Genomic DNA, 10,000 nt, shown 5'->3' with positions numbered 1-10,000 from the left:
ACTGACCTGCTCGTTGACTCCTTTGCTCGCTTGCGTGCGCGCGTAGGCCTTCCTCTTCCTTACGCGCCCCACCCCCCCCCCCCCCAAGAGCACCCCCCGCCAGCCTTGACCCCTGACCCTCCCCTGACCTCTCCCGGATTCCCCTGGCAGAGTGATTTTCGCTTATTTTTAATTTCTGTTCCTTTCCTACGTTTTTAGGTTTTCATCGCTTTTTTTTTCTTTTTTCTTTTTTTTCTCTTTTGACGTTTTAGTTCTCGTTTTTTCTTTTAATTTTTTTTTTCTTTTTTTTTTAATTTTCCCATTCAATCATTCATTGAAATATATAAAATACTTTTCTAAGTGCCTGCCTGCCTGCCTGCCTGCCTGCTTGCGTGCGTGCGTGCGTAGGCCCGGCTTGGGATGGCGGGCCCACGCCGAGGCGCGGGTGCTCGTGAGGGGGTCGCGGTATGCCGGCACAGCCGCCTCCCCCTCCTCCTCCTCCTCCTCCCCCTCTCCCCCCCCCACCCCCCGCCCCGGACTCGCCTCGCACGATTTATCTTTACCTACCTTTTTTTTTTTTTGCTTTGTTCAGCTTTTTACAAACTTCTCCATTTACGTATGGTTTTCCAGTTTTTTTATTTTTATTTTTATTTTTTTTAAATTTTTCCATTTCTTTATTTATTGGTGGGCTCGCGTGTGCGTGCGTGCGAGCGAGCGTGCGCGCGTGATTTTTACTTTTTTTTTGCTGCGTTTTTCATTTTTATTTTTTTCCTTTGTTTTTATGTTTTCTTTCTTTCTTTTCTATCTTCTGTTCCGTCTCGTTTAACTTCGAACGTTTCAGCTTCTGTTTTTCTATTTTTTGAAATCTTTTTTTATGTTTATTTCTTTTAGCTTTCCCATCTCATCGTTCAAAATATCAAAAATATTTTTCTACGTACCTGTCTGCTTGCTCGCTCGCTCGCTCGTTTGTTTGCTTCCTCGCTTGCGGGCGTAGGCCCGGCCCGGCGGGGCTTTCCAGGCGCGGGGTGGTCGCGACGGGGTTGCGGGTAGGCCGACACAGCCGCCTCCTCCTCCTCCTCCTCCCGCAACCCCCCCACCCCCGCCCAACCCCAGCCCCCCCTGCCACCCCCCGCAAGCTTAAGCCTACCCCCCCACTCCGGGACTCGCCTCGCATTATTTTTTTGTTTGTTTGTTTATTCTAATGTTTTTATTTCCGCGCTTTTTCCTTCTTCCGTTTCCTTTTAAGCTTCTCAATTTCCGTACGTTTTCCCAATGCTTTTTGAACCTCTGTCTAGTTGTTTATTTCTCTGTTTATTGATTTGTCGGCTCTCTCTCTCTCTCTCTCTCTCTCTCTCTCTCGCGTGCGTAGGCCCGGCCCGGCCCGGCCCGGCAGGCCCTCGCCAGGCGCGGGAGGTCGCGACGGGGATGCGGGTAGAGCCGGCGGCCGGCGCCTGAGGCCTTCCTTGCCCCCGCCCGCCCTGCACACGCACCCCCCCCCCTCCCCCCGCCCCCGGCCCCAGCCTTGACCCCTGACCCTCCCTCTCCCAGGCAGATGCGATTTTTAATTTCGTTTTTTTTTTTCCTTTTTAAATGTTCCTTGACTTTCCTCGTTGTTCTGATCTTTTCATTTCATTTTATCTTTTGTTTTCCTATTTGTAGGCCCGGCTCGGGATGGCGGGCCCACGCCGAGGCGCGGGCGCTCGTGACGGGGTGGCGGTATGCCGCCACAGCCGCCGCTGCATTCCCCCCCCCCCCCCCCCCCCCCCCCTCTTAACGTCCGTCCCGTGCCCCGTCGTCCCCCCCCCCCCCCCCCCCACCCAACACCCCTCGGCCCCCACCGCCCGGACTCGCCTCAACGTGATTTTTCTTTACCTATGGTTCTTTCCGTTTAGACTTCTGCCGTTTTCAGCTTTTTTAAAACTTTTCCATTTATATATGATGTTTCTCCGATTCCCCCCCAATATTTTTCCATTTGTTTGTTTATTTATTGCTTGGCTCGCTCGCTCGCTCGCTCGCTCGCTCGCCCGTGCGTGCGTGATTTTTTTTTTTTTTAATTTTAATTTAATTTTTTCCTGTGTTTTTATGTTGTCTTGTTTAGCTTCAAACGTTTCAGCTTCTCTTTTTCTAACTTTTTTTTTAGTTCTTTTTTTTTTTCTTTTTTAATTTTCCTCCTTATTTATTCATTCCATTAAAATATTTTCCTACGTACCTTTTCGCTTGCGTGCTTGCTGGCGGCTGCCCGCCTGAGCCCCCCCCCCCCCTCCACCTTTTTCTTTCTTTCTTTCTTTCTTTCTTTCTTTCTTTCTTTCTTTCTTTCTTTCTTTCTTTCTTTCTTTCTTTCTTTCTTTCTTTCTTTCTTTCTTTCTTTCTTTCTTTCTTTCTTTTTTTCTTTTTCTTTTTCTTTTCTTTTTCTTTTCTTTTTTTCCCCCTCCGTGTTCCTGCTTTTCTGTTTTCGATTTTTCAGAAGCTTCTTAATTTTTGTATGTTTTTCTGATTTTTTTTGAACTTTTTTCCGTTTCTTTCTTTAGTTATTGGCTTAATTCATATATTTATCTATCTACCCATCAGTCTGCCTGTCTCCCCGTCCATTTGCTTGCTTGCTCGCTTGCTCGCTCGCCCGCTCCCGCGCGCGTGCGTTTGAGTAGGCCCGGCCCGGCCCGGCGCGCCCTTCCGTTGGGAAGAAGGGGGTCGCGACGGGCTTACGGGTAGATCTCGCGGCCGGCCACCTGAACTTCCCAGCGCGCAAAGCCTAAACCTGACCCTTACCCTAACCTCGCCCGCCTACCCTAACCCTAGCCCTAACCCGCCCTCTCCCGGACGTGCCCCGCCCGACTGGCCCGCTTTTCTGCAGCACCTGTAGACGTATTCTTCTTTCTCTCTCTCTTTCTCTCTTTCTCCCGCCCCCCCCCCGCCCCCCCCCCCCCCCCCCCCCCCCTCTCTTTCTTTCTTTCTCTCTTTTCTTTCCCACCCTAGTCCCCTCCCCCGGCCCCCCGGCCCCTCTTACTTTCTTCTCGAAGACGTCCGTCCGACGTCCGTGCGAGCGCTCGTTTGCTCGGTGGTCGTCCGTTCCTTCCTTCCTTCTTCTTGGGGGACGTTGGCCGAGAGAGCTGCGGGATTTGGGTTTTCCGTTATTTCTTCTTCCCGCCTTTCCTTTCTTTTGCCGCTGCCCGTGCCCGTCCCCCTCCACCCACCCGACTCCCACCCTGCCCGATCGGACCGGGTTTGTTCGCCGTTCCCGCCTCCTTTTTTTTTTTCTTTTTAATTTCATTTTTTACTTTTTTAAGCTCCCTACCTCACCCGCACCCCCCCACACCCCCCTACCCACCACCACCACCACCTCCCACTCCGCCCTCCTCCTCCCCCTCCCACTCCTCGGTCCCCCCCCCCCCCCCCCCAACGCCACCCTCCTTTTTTTTTTTTTTTTTTTAATTTTTCTCTCTCGCTTCCCTCCGGCGGGCCAGGCCCGATGGCTTCGACCGGTCCCCGCAAACTCCCGCCCCCCCCCCCCCCCCCCCGAAACCGGCCGAGGACCCACCCCCAGCCCGCCACGCGCTTTCTTTCCGTTTCTTTCTATTTTTTCTTTTTTTTCTCTGGGGGGAAAGGGGGGGGGGGGGGGGTGGCCGGGCCGGGGTGGGTGGGTGAGGGAACGGGCACGCCCGCCGCCCGGGAGAGGGGCTCAGGGCGAGCCCGGCGTCCGGATGAGTCGAAGGAACGAATCCCAGACGAACGCACACACCCACCCCCGGGACGGACGAGGCCGTTCCCCGCCGGCCTACCTCTGCCGCCGTCTTCCCGCCATTTCTTTTCCTCCCCGCGCTGACACGAGCGGCCGATCCCGTCGCGAGCCCGCCGGACGTTTCCCGCCCGCCCCGCTACGCGCGGGCGGGGACCCGCCGGCGCCTGCGCGCTTCCGCAGAGGGGGAGTGGGGCGGGGGGGGCGGGGGGGGGAGTGGGGGGGGGAAGCGGGGCACATAGCGGCGAGCGGGAAAAGCGCCCTCCCCGCCCAAAACACAAACACACACCATCACCACCCCCACCCCGCAAGCCGCGGGCGGATCGGGTTAGAAATACCCGACTCCGAACACCCGGCGCGAAGAGCTACCGGGCCACCGAGCGAAAAGGGAATCAAACGAAAAGTGTCAAACGAGCGAACGCGCACGCAAACACGCGCCGGTAAAATAAACAAACGAACGGACAGACAAACAAACGCACGCGAGACGAACGAGAAGGGGCCTCCGCCGGACCCCGAGCCGCGGCGGCCGCAATGCGGACCCCGCACCGAACCGCGCCGAACGCGGCCGGACGCCCCTCAGAGCGGGGGCGGCCGGCCGCGCCAGCCGCCGACACGCGGAGCCCGAGTACGCCAGGAACGGGCCGGCCCGGGAGCGACCGACTCGGTCGAACCGAGGCGGAGGCGGCGGCGGCGGCGGCTCGGGTACGACGGAAAGACGGCAAGGCCCAGGCGAGCGCCGAACAACCCGGTCGCTGCCGCGGCGGCGGCCGGACTGCGCGCGGTCTATACGGCTCGGCGCGGCTCGGCCGGTCCGCAGCGGCAAGGAGAGGTCGGCAAAAACGGACGGCCGGAGGTCGCTGCGGCGCCGGCCCGGCGGCGGCGGCCACATCAGCCCGTCTCCGCGCGGTTGCCTGGTCTCCCGCAGCGGGCCAGAGGTCGCTGCGGAGCCGGCCCGGCCGCGGCGGCCACGTCTACCCGGCTCCGCGCGGCTGCCTGGCGCGGCTCAACCGGCCTGGGGTCGCTGCGGCGCCTGCCCGGCAGCGGCGGCCACGTCTACCCGGCTCCGCGAGGCTGCATGGTGCGGCGTAGCCGGCCTGGGGTCGCTGCGGCGCCGTTCCGGCATCGGCGGCCACGTCTACCCGGCTCCGCGCTGCTGCCTGGCGCGGCGCAGCCGCCCAGGGGTCGCTGCGGCGGCGGCCCGGCAGCAGCGGCCACGTCTACCCGGCTCCGCGAGGCTGCATGGCGCGGCTCAACCAGCCTGGGGTCGCTGCTGCGCCGTTTCGGCAGCGGCGGCCATGTCTACCCGGCTCCGCCCGGCTGGCAGGCGCCGCGCAGCCGCCCAGGGGTCGCTGCGGCGCCGTTTCGGCAGCGGCGGCCACGTCTACCCGGCTCCGCGCGGTTTCCTTGGTCTCCCGCAGCGGGCAGAGGTCGCTGCGGAGCCGGCCCGGCAGCGGCGGCCACGTCTACCCGGCTCCGCGAGGTTGCATGGCGAGGCGTAGCCGGCCTGGGGTCGCTGCGGCGCCGTTCCGGCATCGGCGGCCACGTCTACCCGGCTCCGCACTGCTGCCTGGCGCGGCGCAGCCGCCCAGGGGTCGCTGCGGCGCCGTTCCGGCATCGGCGGCCACGTCTACCCGGCTCCGGGAGGCTGCCTGGCCTCCCGCAGACGGCCTGGGGTCGCAGCGGCGGCCCGGTAGTCGCGGCCACGTCAGCCCGACTCCGCGCGGCTGCCTTGTGCGGCGCAGCCGGCCCGGCTTCGCCGCGGAGCCGTCCCGGCAGCGGCGGCCACGTCTACCCGGCTCCGCGAAGCTTCATTGCGCGACTGCAGCCGTCCTGGGGTCGCTGCGGCGCAGTTCCGGCATCGGCGGACGAGTCTAACCCGGCTCCGCGCGGCTGCATGGCGCGGCTCAACCGGCCTGGGGTCGCTGCGGCGCCGGCCCGGCAGCGGCGGCCACGTCTACCCGGCTCCGCGAGGCTGCATGGCGCGGCGTAGCCGGCCTGGGGTCGCTGCGGCGCCGTTCCGGCATCGGCGGCCACGTCTACCCGGCTCCGCGCGGCTGCCTGGCGCGGCGCAGCCGCCCAGGGGTCGCTGCGGCGCCGTTCCGGCAGCGGCGGCCACGTCTACCCGGCTCCGCGAGGCTGCCTGGCCTCACGCAGACGGCCTGGGGTCGCTGCGGCGGCGGCCCGGCGGCGGCGGCCACGTCAGCCCGACTCCGCGAAGCTGCATGGCGCGACTGCAGCCGTCCTGGGGTCGCTGAGGCGCCGTTCCGGCACCGGCGGACGAGTCTACCCGGCTCCGCGCGGCTGCCTGGCGCGGCTCAACCGGCCTGGGGTCGCTGCGGCGCCGGCCCGGCAGCGGCGGCCACGTCTAGCCGGCTCCGCGAGGCTGCATGGCGCGGCGTAGCCGGCCTGGGGTCGCTGCGGCGCCGTTCCGGCATCGGCGGCCACGTCTACCCGGCTCCGCGCGGCTGCATGGCGCGGCTCAACCGGCCTGGGGTCGCTGCGGCGCCGTTCCGGCATCGGCGGCCACGTCTACCCGGCTCCGCGAGGCTGCCTGGCGCGGCTCAACCGGCCTGGGGTCGCTGCGGCGCCGTTCCGGCATCGGCGGCCACGTCTACCGGGCTCCGCGCTGCTGCCTGGCGCGGCGCAGCCGCCCAGGGGTCGCTGCGGCGGCGGCCCGGCAGCAGCGGCCACGTCTACCCGGCTCCGCGCGGTTTCCTTGGTCTCCCGCAGCGGGCAGAGGTCGCTGCGGAGCCGGCCCGGCAGCGGCGGCCACGTCTACCCGGCTCCGCGAGGCTGCATGGCGAGGCGTGGCCGGCCTGGGGTCGCTGCGGCGCCGGCCCGGCAGAGGCGGCCACGTCTACCCGGCTCCGCACTGCTGCCTGGCGCGGCGCAGCCGCCCAGGGGTCGCTGCGGCGCCGTTCCGGCATCGGCGGCCACGTCTACCCGGCTCCGGGAGGCTGCCTGGCCTCCCGCAGACGGCCTGGGGTCGCAGCGGCGGCCCGGTAGTCGCGGCCACGTCAGCCCGACTCCGCGCGGCTGCCTTGTGCGGCGCAGCCGGCCCGGCTTCGCCGCGGAGCCGTCCCGGCAGCGGCGGCCACGTCTACCCGGCTCCGCGAAGCTTCATTGCGCGACTGCAGCCGTCCTGGGGTCGCTGCGGCGCAGTTCCGGCATCGGCGGACGAGTCTAACCCGGCTCCGCGCGGCTGCATGGCGCGGCTCAACCGGCCTGGGGTCGCTGCGGCGCCGGCCCGGCAGCGGCGGCCACGTCTACCCGGCTCCGCGAGGCTGCATGGCGCGGCGTAGCCGGCCTGGGGTCGCTGCGGCGCCGTTCCGGCATCGGCGGCCACGTCTACCCGGCTCCGCGCGGCTGCCTGGCGCGGCGCAGCCGCCCAGGGGTCGCTGCGGCGCCGTTCCGGCAGCGGCGGCCACGTCTACCCGGCTCCGCGAGGCTGCCTGGCCTCACGCAGACGGCCTGGGGTCGCTGCGGCGGCGGCCCGGCGGCGGCGGCCACGTCAGCCCGACTCCGCGAAGCTGCATGGCGCGACTGCAGCCGTCCTGGGGTCGCTGAGGCGCCGTTCCGGCACCGGCGGACGAGTCTACCCGGCTCCGCGCGGCTGCCTGGCGCGGCTCAACCGGCCTGGGGTCGCTGCGGCGCCGGCCCGGCAGCGGCGGCCACGTCTAGCCGGCTCCGCGAGGCTGCATGGCGCGGCGTAGCCGGCCTGGGGTCGCTGCGGCGCCGTTCCGGCATCGGCGGCCACGTCTACCCGGCTCCGCGCGGCTGCATGGCGCGGCTCAACCGGCCTGGGGTCGCTGCGGCGCCGTTCCGGCATCGGCGGCCACGTCTACCCGGCTCCGCGAGGCTGCCTGGCGCGGCTCAACCGGCCTGGGGTCGCTGCGGCGCCGTTCCGGCATCGGCGGCCACGTCTACCGGGCTCCGCGCTGCTGCCTGGCGCGGCGCAGCCGCCCAGGGGTCGCTGCGGCGGCGGCCCGGCAGCAGCGGCCACGTCTACCCGGCTCCGCGCGGTTTCCTTGGTCTCCCGCAGCGGGCAGAGGTCGCTGCGGAGCCGGCCCGGCAGCGGCGGCCACGTCTACCCGGCTCCGCGAGGCTGCATGGCGAGGCGTGGCCGGCCTGGGGTCGCTGCGGCGCCGGCCCGGCAGAGGCGGCCACGTCTACCCGGCTCCGCGCGGCTGCCTGGTCTCCCGCAGCGGTCCAGAGGTCGCTACGGAGCCGTCCCGGCAGAGGCGGCCACGTCTACCCGGCTCCGCGCGGCTGCCTGGCGCGGCGCAGCCGCCCAGGTGTCGCTGCGGCGCCGCCCCGGCAGCGGTGGCCACGTCTACCCGGCTCCGCGAGGCTGCATGGCGAGGCGTGGCCGGCCTGGGGTCGCTGCGGCGCCGGCCCGGCAGAGGCGGCCACGTCTACCCGGCTCCGCGCGGCTGCCTGGTCTCCCGCAGCGGGCCAGAGGTCGCTACGGAGCCGTCCCGGCAGCGGCGGCCACGTCTACCCGGCTCCGGGAGGCTGCCTGGCCTCCCGCAGACGGCCTGGGGTCGCTGCGGCGCCGGCCCGGCAGCCGCGGCCACGTCAGCCCGACTCCGCGCGGCTGCCTTGTGCGGCGCAGCGGGCCCGGCGTCGCTGCGGAGCCGTCCCGGCATCGGCGGCCACGTCTACCCGGCTCCGCGAAGCTGCATTTCGCGACTGCAGCCGTCCTGGGGTCGCTGGGGCGCAGTTCCGGCATCGGCGGACAAGTCTACCCGGCTCCGCGCGGCTGCATGGCGCGGCTCAACCGGCCTGGGGTCGCTGCGGCGCCGTTCCGGCATCGGCGGCCACGTCTACCCGGCTCCGCGCGGCTGCATGGCGCGGCTCAACCGGCCTGGGGTCGCTGCGGCGCCGTTCCGGCATCGGCGGCCACGTCTACCCGGCTCCGCGAGGCTGCCTGGCGCGGCTCAACCGGCCTGGGGTCGCTGCGGCGCCGTTCCGGCATCGGCGGCCACGTCTACCGGGCTCCGCGCTGCTGCCTGGCGCGGCGCAGCCGCCCAGGGGTCGCTGCGGCGGCGGCCCGGCAGCAGCGGCCACGTCTACCCGGCTCCGCGCGGTTTCCTTGGTCTCCCGCAGCGGGCAGAGGTCGCTGCGGAGCCGGCCCGGCAGCGGCGGCCACGTCTACCCGGCTCCGCGAGGCTGCATGGCGAGGCGTGGCCGGCCTGGGGTCGCTGCGGCGCCGGCCCGGCAGAGGCGGCCACGTCTACCCGGCTCCGCGCGGCTGCCTGGTCTCCCGCAGCGGTCCAGAGGTCGCTACGGAGCCGTCCCGGCAGAGGCGGCCACGTCTACCCGGCTCCGCGCGGCTGCCTGGCGCGGCGCAGCCGCCCAGGTGTCGCTGCGGCGCCGCCCCGGCAGCGGTGGCCACGTCTACCCGGCTCCGCGAGGCTGCATGGCGAGGCGTGGCCGGCCTGGGGTCGCTGCGGCGCCGGCCCGGCAGAGGCGGCCACGTCTACCCGGCTCCGCGCGGCTGCCTGGTCTCCCGCAGCGGGCCAGAGGTCGCTACGGAGCCGTCCCGGCAGCGGCGGCCACGTCTACCCGGCTCCGGGAGGCTGCCTGGCCTCCCGCAGACGGCCTGGGGTCGCTGCGGCGCCGGCCCGGCAGCCGCGGCCACGTCAGCCCGACTCCGCGCGGCTGCCTTGTGCGGCGCAGCGGGCCCGGCGTCGCTGCGGAGCCGTCCCGGCAGCGGCGGCCACGTCTACCCGGCTCCGCGAAGCTGCATTTCGCGACTGCAGCCGTCCTGGGGTCGCTGGGGCGCAGTTCCGGCATCGGCGGACAAGTCTACCCGGCTCCGCGCGGCTGCATGGCGCGGCTCAACCGGCCTGGGGTCGCTGCGGCGGCGGCCCGGCAGCCGCGGCCACGTCTACCCGGCTCCGCGAGGCTGCATGGCGCGGCGTAGCCGGCCTGGGGTCGCTGCGGCGCCGTTCCGGCATCGGCGGCCACGTCTACCCGGCTCCGCGCGGCTGCATGGCGCGGCTCAACCGGCCTGGGGTCGCTGCGGCGCCGTTCCGGCAGCGGCGGCCACGTCTACCCGGCTCCGCCCGTCTGCCAGGCGCGGCGCATCCGCCCAGGGGTCGCTGCGGCGCCGTTCCGGCAGCGGCGGCCACGTCTACCCGGCTCCGGCGGCTGTTGGCGTCTTTTGTGTGTGGGGGGGGGCGCTGCTGCTACGGTGCGGCCAGAGGCGTCGCTCTAATTCTCTGCCTCCAGTTATGTCGAGGTAAAGGTCGGCTGCATTCGGAGCCTTTGCCGGTAGTCGGC

The sequence above is a fragment of the Phasianus colchicus genome, unplaced genomic scaffold (genome assembly GCF_987193195.1).
Source record: "Phasianus colchicus unplaced genomic scaffold, bPhaCol1.hap1.1 HAP1_SCAFFOLD_113, whole genome shotgun sequence".
In the NCBI taxonomy this organism is placed as follows: domain Eukaryota; kingdom Metazoa; phylum Chordata; class Aves; order Galliformes; family Phasianidae; genus Phasianus; species Phasianus colchicus.
This window is presented reverse-complemented; position numbering follows the sequence as displayed.